Here is a 9,422-nt window from a genome sequence, read left to right as displayed (position 1 = left end):
TGGATGAAGATTATATAATTGTACAAATTTTAAGGACAGATGACACTGATAATAGGATTGTACCTTTAAAATGTAAACTATATTATGCATGTACACACTGTATCAACAAACAAGACTAAAATACTTAGTCTATAGTTTAAGAAATTCTACAAGGCTAACGATGATGACGTAGCATAGAATACCCATGCCATTGCTTCCTGGCCTTTTGACGAAGATCAAGCATACTATCTGTTCTTCTCAATGTAATAATGCACACATCCTATCTTCTCATTTTTCCATTTACTAGGTGTTGTCTTAAAGCAAAACATTAGAAACAGGCAACTTATTACATTAGAAACAGGCAACTTATAAGATTTAGTTTTCTCCTGAATGTAATGCTAATCGCATTCATATTTAGGAGACAATATTTATTAAGGGACTGTTAAGACAGCAGTGTGTAAGTTAGGAGCTGAGGCTCCTGTGGCTGCTTTGTTCCCTGGTTCCCAGTGTCTTTACACCTCCCCTGGGTGTTAGCCTTGCTCATCTGTTGGGATACCCCTTCCTTCCCAGAGTCCGTGGCCGGCAGGAACAGGCTAATGAACAAATTGCAAATCTGCATGCGGCTCACTGTTAAGGACTACAAAATCGGACCGCTGTATATGATCAACCATGAGCACAGTGACCGGGGAGAAGGAATAAAGGTCATGCAGAGTGAGCTCTTTGAGAACCCTCACCATGCAATGGGCATTTCACTGAGAAGAGAGTGTATCTCAACAGCAAATGGCCTAGTTGGGCCAGAGCTGTTATTCCCAAAATATTTTATGTGACTGAGAAGGTGTGGAACCCATGCATCATCACAGAATACACTTGTTCCTTCCTTTCGAAATTCTCCATCCACATAGAAACCAAGTATGAAGACAAGGGAAATAACAACGGTATTTTTTGACAGTGAAGCCAAGACCTCAAGGGAGAAGTGTGTTTTATAGATATCGCCTGTGATGAAATTCCAGACTACGAAGAATCCGAGGATCCTAAATACTTCAAGTCTGGGAAGACAGGCCGAGGGCAGCTAAGAGAAGGCTGACAAGACAACCATCAACCTATCATGTGATCCTACAAGCTGGTAATTGTCATGTTCGAGGTGTAAAGCCTTCAGACCCTAGTGGAACAATTTATGCACAAGGTGGTCTGAGACATCTTGCAGATTGAACACAGACAGGCCTTCGAGTGGGTTGAAGAGTGGTAGAATATGACAATGGATGATGGTCAGGAATATGAGAAAAACATGCATGAACAAACCAACAGATACGTATGCAATCAGCACTCCTCCTCTGTGGATGATTGACACAGAGAGCCATGCACAGACCAGTAAATGATGATGGATGAAGTGCAAGAATTAGAATTAGCCACTCAGGAAGCCACCAAGCAGAAGATTGGCATTTTCTCACCTGCCATCTCTGTCAACAGCATCACCCTACTGCTTTCCCTAATGCGCTGCGCCCCATCCCCATCTACCCCTCTCTCCACAGATATACCAGAATTTCTGTCCATTCCCAAAGACCGGTACCGGAAAAAAATCTGCTCCAGAGACGCTCACACTTTCAGATCCAGAGAAAAAGAGCCACCCCGAATTTACCTGGCGTCTAGGCTTCTGAAAAGCCATGTTGGCCCAAATCATGTGACTCCATGTGAACATCCCATTGGGTCCTTCATTTTCACTGTAGTCTTTTTAAGAATCCTCCGGTAGAGGTAAAGACTGCCTCTTCACTAAGATGTGTTCTTGGATCTCATATTGTTCATGTGGTTAAATAATCTCACAGCAAGAACCCCTATGTGTGCCATGTAGCGTTATAGTGAATGTGAAAAGTAAGATTTAGAATAAACAAAAGACAACATGGGCTGAGGACAAAGCTCAGTGGGTAAAGAGCTGCTGGACTCCATCCCAGCAATGGTGAACTAGGCAGGAGGATTAGAAGTTGGGGATCAACCTCAGCTAGATACAGAATTTGCGGCCAGCCTGGGTTATAATGAGACACTGTCTCAAAAACAATCAATCAAACAAAACCCTCAGAATCGTCTATAGCTTTAGATCTGGGCCAGAGAGGAAGCCTTGTTTGGTGGGTTTGAAGAGTCTGATGTGGACCTCAGTGGTAAAAAGATGAATGGATGAGAAACCATGAAGTCTATTTTTTTGGGGTGGTGGTGAGGGGGTAAGGTGTGGTAAGACAATGACATCAATTTCCTACCAGGAAACCTGAAATTCTCAACAACAAAAAGAAAAAATATTCTTAGGTGTCACATGGCTAACTGTTATAATTTGTGACTGCTGACCACCAATACCTGAATTGCAGTTGTTATCAATATTCCTACTTTGTTTTATTCTGTCTCAGGATTTGGGGCCTAATTAACTTCTTAAATTTTTGAAAAATTTAATAGCCAACTTCTAGAGTCTCAAAGTGCAATTAATGTCTTTATACCTTTTACAAAAATTTAATTTAATTTAAAGTTTGTGTCAAAAAAAAGCAGCATGTAAATTTCTTGTTTGTTGAGGCTTCTGGTCAAGGTCCTGTAGAGGGTGTTCTTCCCTGTGTTATGTCGTATTTCAGAATTATAATGACAATTGCAGGTTTAACCATGAAAGTAGATACATTGTATTCCAGGTTCTATTTGCCATGGTAATGTTGTACCTCTGTCATGGTAAGACTCAGTAGTTACAGATTAAACTAACTTTTATGTTTATTTTTGCATGAATTTTTAGTACTTCAGAACTTTCCAAAACTGGATTCCTTGATAGTGTTCCAGTGTAATAGTTAATTTGGTCTTAGATGGCTTTGTCATTGAACAATTTGTAATCTACAAGGTTTGATGTAAAGTGAGACTAATCATCTTAGTTCCCATAAGTGAGAAGGGCAGTAAGCAAAGCTCTGAGTTATCCATCTATCCAGCACATACGGTCCCATGCTGTTAGTTCCCAGAACTGCAAAATGATTGACTTAAATAACCAAAGTGTATAGACTCACAGTTCGGAGCTGCAAGCATACAATAAATGTGTTGATTGGTAGTGTTCCCACCAAGAATGCCAGGGAAAGACAAGGTGCAAGCTGCTTTCCTGATCCCCAGGCTTGCAATACCCTTCCATATATATATGTGTGTGTATGTGTGTGTGTGTGTGTGTGTGTGTGTGTGTGTGTGTGTGTGTGTGTGTGGTTGGTGACATTGTAGTATACCTTTTGTCAAGGATTTCAATTGGACTGGATGAAGGGTTTTCCAACTCCAGCAGTCCTCATGTTAAATAGTTAATAGTTACATTAGGTCTTCATATAAATAAGGTCATACTGTAAGGACAGGGTTTAAGACATACACATATGGTTCCTGTGGTTACTGAATTCGTCAATAACTCCTATGTTCTCACATATGAAATGATCTGAGGATAGAGGTAGGAATTTCAGGCAAAGCCAGAGACCATGAATGCAGACTACTGTTATGTCAAAACACCAGAAAGACATCATCACCCTGACTTTGTATTTAGAGGAGGACTTTAAATTTTATTTTGCAACATAGCTTTGCACAAATAAGACGTTGTGATTTCTGCCACCAATGACAGCAAATTCCTATTTTTGTTTCGTTTTGAGCTAAGGTATTCGTTTAGGAACTAAAGGCAAAGAAAAGATATTTCTGCTGAAAGATCAATAGCCAATACTCAGGTTTGAACATTTCCTTTGTTCCAATAGGATGATGAAAATGATGGATTTATACCTTTAGAAATGAGGTCTGTCCTGTTAAGAATATGCTATCTCCAAATGCTTCCTGTGTCTACATCCTTATTATCACTAGTTCTGGCCATTCACTCTTTTCTCCTTTCTTGTTTTTACAGCATGCTGTAGAATTGGTCCTCTGAGGCAAGTGTTAGATGAAAACACACAGGAAAAGGGATTTAGGGAGGCTCACACACTAGATAGAAATGTCAGCCAAGCCTCTGCTCCTTTCTCGGTTGGCACATTCTCTGGTGTGCTTCATTTCACTGATTTATTTTTTCTCTGCTGTATTTATGGATATATCTAGTAGATGTTAGTTTGCCTTTTTATTTATTCTCACTTCCAGCATTTAGAAATGGCATTGTCTTCTCTTTCTCATCTGATAATTAGTTTAAAAATAATCCCCCACTTCATGCCTTGCCGTTATCTCGGCACATCTCTTCTTTCTTTTTACTTCCGACATTTTGAACTCAGCAGGAGAAACTAAATACTGCTTTTGGTGTCATTGTAACACCACAGACAGGGATGATTACTCTCCAGGTTAGATACAAACTGAAGGTTCCAGTGAGCTATTCTCAGTAGCTAGGCACAAATAGAATCATACACTGTTTCAGGTCTGGCCTCAGGCTGCTGGAGCCACTCAAGGTCACTCAGCTGAAGGAGAAGGCTCTCTGGGGTCTCACTGTGCCTGGCATTCAATTAAGTTTTTCTGGATCTGTACCTCACAGAGGCAAGCTTTGTATTCCTTCTCTGTGAAGCAGAACGCATAACTGAAAGCTAGACCATGTTGAGGAATTTGGTATTTCTGAACAAAAACTGCACTGGTCTTCTAGACTAAAGGTTAAGAACCAAACAATTGATTGGACAAGGCACCAAATATAAACATTTTCAGGGAGGGGAGACAGAGAAAGCAGTTGGCCATTTCTTGTTCGATTTAGATCCTTTTGGAGCATCAGACTCTCCATTCAAAATGATGTAAAATCTAAAGTGAATGTCTCTGATGTTTTCAATGTGTGTGTGTGTATTTTCCTTTTTTTTCTGGTTTGACTTTTTTTCTTGTTTGCTGAGAATATTTTTTAAAAGACTTCCTACGGTCACATAGAATATATCTTATACTCTCAATTTCTAGCAGACATTACTGAACTGATCAATAGAGACAAGTGAGACAGAGGACAGGGATTCAGATTAGGTTCTTGGGAAAAACAATAATAGTTCAGTGGAAATTTTCAACATGGTAAAAAAGAAGAAGAAAAACTTCTCACCTGGAAATTGATATTTTTGGATGCATTGCCTACTGTGTTATTTAGGGGGATTCTGTAAAGGTATGAGGACACCTCAATACACAAGGAAAGCTGATACACAAAACATAAATGCATATGCCTTTGCCACTGTTTACCATATATGTACCACTGTTTACACAGTTTAATTCAGGTTTAACGTAAGCAACACCTCAAACATTATGATTTCTTTTCTTAATTAATCACTTTATTTGTTTACATTTCTCCTTTTAATTAGATATTTTGCTTATATTTCAAATGTTATCCCCTTTCCTTATTTCCCTTCTAGAGTCCCCCTATCCATTCCCTCCTCCCCTTGCCTCTATGAGAGTGTTCCTACACCCACCTACCCACCCACCCATCCACAAGCTCCCTGGGCTTTTCCCTACACCAGGGCATTGAGTGGTCAAAGGGCCAAGGGCCTTTCCTCTTATTGATGCCCAATAAGGCCATTTTCTGCTACATATGTTGCTGGAGCCATGGGTCCCTCCATGTGTACTCTTTGGTTGGTGGTTTAGTCTCTGGGAGCTCTGCGGGGTTAGGGGGGTCTGGTTGGTAGATATTGTTGTTCTTCTTATGGGGTTGAAAACCTCTTCAGCTCCTTCAGTCCTTTCTCTAACTCCTCCATAAGGGACCCAGTTCTCAGTTCAATGGTTGGCTGTGAGCACCTGCCTCTGTATTTGTCAGGCTCTAGTAGAGCCTCTCAGGAGATAGCTATATCAAGATCCTGTAAGCAACTACTTCTTGGAATCCACAATATTGTCTGGGTTTGGTGACAGTAGATGGGATGGATCCCAGGGTGGGACCATCTCTGGATGACCTTTCTCTCAGTCTCTGCCACACAATTTGTCTCTGTATTTCTTCCTGTGAATATTTTGTTCTCCTTTCTAAGAAGAACCAAAGCATTCATTCTTTGGTCTTCCAATTTCTTGAGCTTCATGGTGCCTGTGGGCTGTATATTGAGTATTCTGAGCTTTTGGACTAATATCCACTTATCAGTGAGTGAATACCATGTGTGTTCTTTTGTGATTGGGTTACTTCATTCAGGATAATATTTTGTAGTTCCATCCATTTGCCTGTGAATTGCATGAAGTCATTGTTTTTAATAATTGAGTAGTACTCCATTGTGTAGATGTACCATATTTTCTATATTCCTCTGTTGAAGGACATCTGGATTCTTTCCAGCTTTTGACTATTATAAATAAGGCTGTCATGAACATAGTGGAGCATGTGTCCTTGCTATATTTTGCAGCATCTTTTGGGTATATGCCCAGGAGTGGTATATCTGGGTCCTTAGGTTGTACAATGTTGAGTTTTCTGAGGAACGTCCAGACTGATTTCCAGAGGGGTTGTACCAGTTTGCAATCCCACCAATAGTGGAGGAGTGTTCCTCCACATCCTTGCCGGCAACTGTTGTCACCTAAGTTTTTGATCTTAGCCATTCTGACTGGTGTGATATGGAATCTCAGGGTTATTTTGATTTGCATTTCCCCGATGACTAAGGATGTTGAACATTTTTTAGGTGCTTCTTGGCCATTCAATATTCTTCAGGTGAGAATTCTTTCTTTAGCTCTGGCCCCTATTTTTTTAAATAGAGTTATTTGGCTCTCTGAAGTCTAACTTTTTGAGTTCCTTGTATGTATTGAATATTAGTCCTCTATTGCATATAGGATTGGTAAAGATCTTTTCCCAATATGTTGTGTGCAATTTTGTCATATTGACAATATCCTTTGCCTTATAGTAGCTTTGCAGTTATGAGGTTCCCTTTGGCAATTCTTGATCTTAGAGCATATACCATTTCTGTTCTGGTCAGGAAAATTTCCCCTATGCCTATATATTCATGGCTCTCCCAGACTTTCTCTTTTATTAGTTTCAGTGTATCTGGTTTTATGTGAAGGTCCTTGATCCACTTGGACTTGAACTAAATACAAGGTGATAAGAATGGATCAATTTGAATTCTTCTACATTCTCCAGTTGAACCAAGACCATTTGTTGAAAATGCTGTCTTTTTTCCACTATACAGTTTTAGTTCCTTTTGCAAATATCAAGTGACCATAGGTGTCTGGGTTCATTTCTGGGTCTTCATTTCCATTCCATTGATCTACCTGCCTGTCTCTGTACCAATACCATACAGTTTATTTATTTTTTATCATGATTGTTCTGCAATACAGCTTGAGGTTGGGGATCATGATTTCCCCCAGCAGTTTAAATGCCCTCTCAATGCAACTCTACATAGATACAGGCTGTTATGAATATTTCTTAAGGGATGGATTTCTATAGGCAAATTTATCTTGTCTATGTGGGCAGTTTATATCCTTATCAATAGTTAATTGTGTGGATGTATTGTAGACTGAGCATTTAACATATAAATCTGGTTGTAGGGTTACACTTTGTTGAGTCATGACTTAAGGTTGTTGGGAATGTGAGCAGAGTCTGTGACAGGAAGCTGTGCTAGGCTATAGAATGCTTGGGGCTAGCGTGGCGTGGGGACAAAACAGCACGGCCCACAGAATGAGATGTGTGTGTCAGGCATGGTAACAACCCGCTAAGGGGACAGTGTGTGAAAGCAGCTGACAGAGAAACAGTGTGTAGATCTGCATGGAGTGGGAACTTGTGGGAAGCCTCCCAGCAGTTTTATTAATTATACCGCAACAGAAAAGTTTCCAGGTTCTGATACTTCTTTTAGATCCCAACCACTGAGGCACTGTACATACAACAGTCCAGAAATAGGAATGTCTCTAATCTGTCTGCCTATCAGTCTGTGTGTCTTTTTCTTCTACAATAACCAAGTGGAGAACACTCAAATTGGCATCTATAATGTATCAGGGAACTGACATGTGCTTCCTCTCACCAGTTCTCCTTGGTCTAGAACAAAAATGACACTTACTCAATAGTACTCACTCCCTCTTTGGGTCACAGGAAACCCTTGTTTGCTGTTCCTATCACTGATTTGGACCATATTTCACCCAAAGAATCAGCAGCTACTTCTGTTAATATGAACATCTCCAACAAAGTGTGATGTTTGCATATATCAGGTACTTCAAGTAATTTCTGACAACTGGTGGCTGGGAAGTAGACATTCAGCTTCACCTGAATATAGCCTGTAAGATGCTAGGATAAAATTTTATATGATTCTTCACCTAGTGCAATCTTTGGTTCCAGCTATAGTGCCCTAAATGGCATGGCTACATTCTTTTTAAAGGTTAAATGGTATTCTATTTCATCTATGTATCACATTTTCATATCCAATAGTTAGCTGACAGACATTTGAATTGTTTTAATTTCCTATTCCTATTCCTATTCTATTTTCAGTAGTGTTACAATGAGTACGAGAAGGCAGACATCAATTTTACATACTTATTTCATGTTCCTTGGTATGTAACCAATAAAGGATTCCTGGATCATATGGTAGTTCTATTTCTAACTTTTGGAAGAGCCTTTAGTCTGTTTCCATAAGCATTGTAGTAATTTGTATTCCTAAGAACAGTGTGCCAGAGTTTCCTTTATATATCCTTGCCAGTTTTTAGCTTTTTATTCATAGCCACTCTTGCTGAGTCAAGGTGTTAGCTCATTGGGATCTTGCTGCATGTTTTCTCTGACTAATGATGTCACACATTTTCATATATGTCTTCTTAGGTTTTTGACCTATTTCCAATCAGAATTTATTATTATTATTATTATTATTATTATTATTATTATTCATTGTGGGTTGAGTTTGGGGATTTGTTATGTATTCTTTACCAGACAATGTTTTCCAGAATTACAAGATGAGTAGTTTACAAATACGTTTTGATTGCCTATAAGCTGTTTCTTTATCAGTTATTAATTTCCTAAAGAGATGCCTTTTAGTTTGATTAATCTTTGTGTATTTTCAGTTGTCTTTGGCAGCTTCTGGTTTCTTGTTAATGAAAACCTTTATTTCTTCTAGTGTCCTGATAATTCCTCTATTTTCTTTTAGTTCCTGGTTTTAAACATTTCTCTGTGTGAACACACATTCCCTCACCACATTTTTAAAAATAGTCATACAGTATGTATTCTTAGCATCTTCATCTAAATCAGTGGATTTTAGAAGTGTAGATGTGCTTCTAGTTTCTATAGAGCTATTACCTCTATAGAATTGCTACTACAACTAGTACCTACTGAGCTTCCTTTTTCTTTTCCATATGAATTTTAGGATATTGTCTTTGATTTCTGTGAATAGCACCATTAGTGTTTTGATAGGAAGTACATTGAATCTGTAATTACTTTTTATAGTATCAACTTTTAAATAATATTGATTTTTCCAGTCCATGAACACAGGATATCTTTATGTTTTCAGGGGTGTGAATGTCTTTAATTTGCTTCGTTGGTGTTTTATTTAAATTTATTTCTAGGTGAGTTGTGTTATTTTATAGAGTTTGTGAATGAAATT

At 38.9% G+C, this 9,422-nt stretch overlaps 1 pseudogene; it reads left to right on the top strand.

Moving 5' to 3' along the window:
• The first annotated feature begins 575 nt into the window (after positions 1–575).
• Pitpnc1-ps1 (phosphatidylinositol transfer protein, cytoplasmic 1, pseudogene 1) lies at positions 576–1,671 on the top strand (annotated as a pseudogene).
• Positions 1,672–9,422: the final 7,751 nt, after the last annotated feature.

The sequence above is a fragment of the Rattus norvegicus genome, chromosome 20 (assembly GCF_036323735.1).
Source record: "Rattus norvegicus strain BN/NHsdMcwi chromosome 20, GRCr8, whole genome shotgun sequence".
In the NCBI taxonomy this organism is placed as follows: Eukaryota; Metazoa; Chordata; class Mammalia; order Rodentia; family Muridae; genus Rattus; species Rattus norvegicus.
This window is presented reverse-complemented; position numbering and strand designations above follow the sequence as displayed.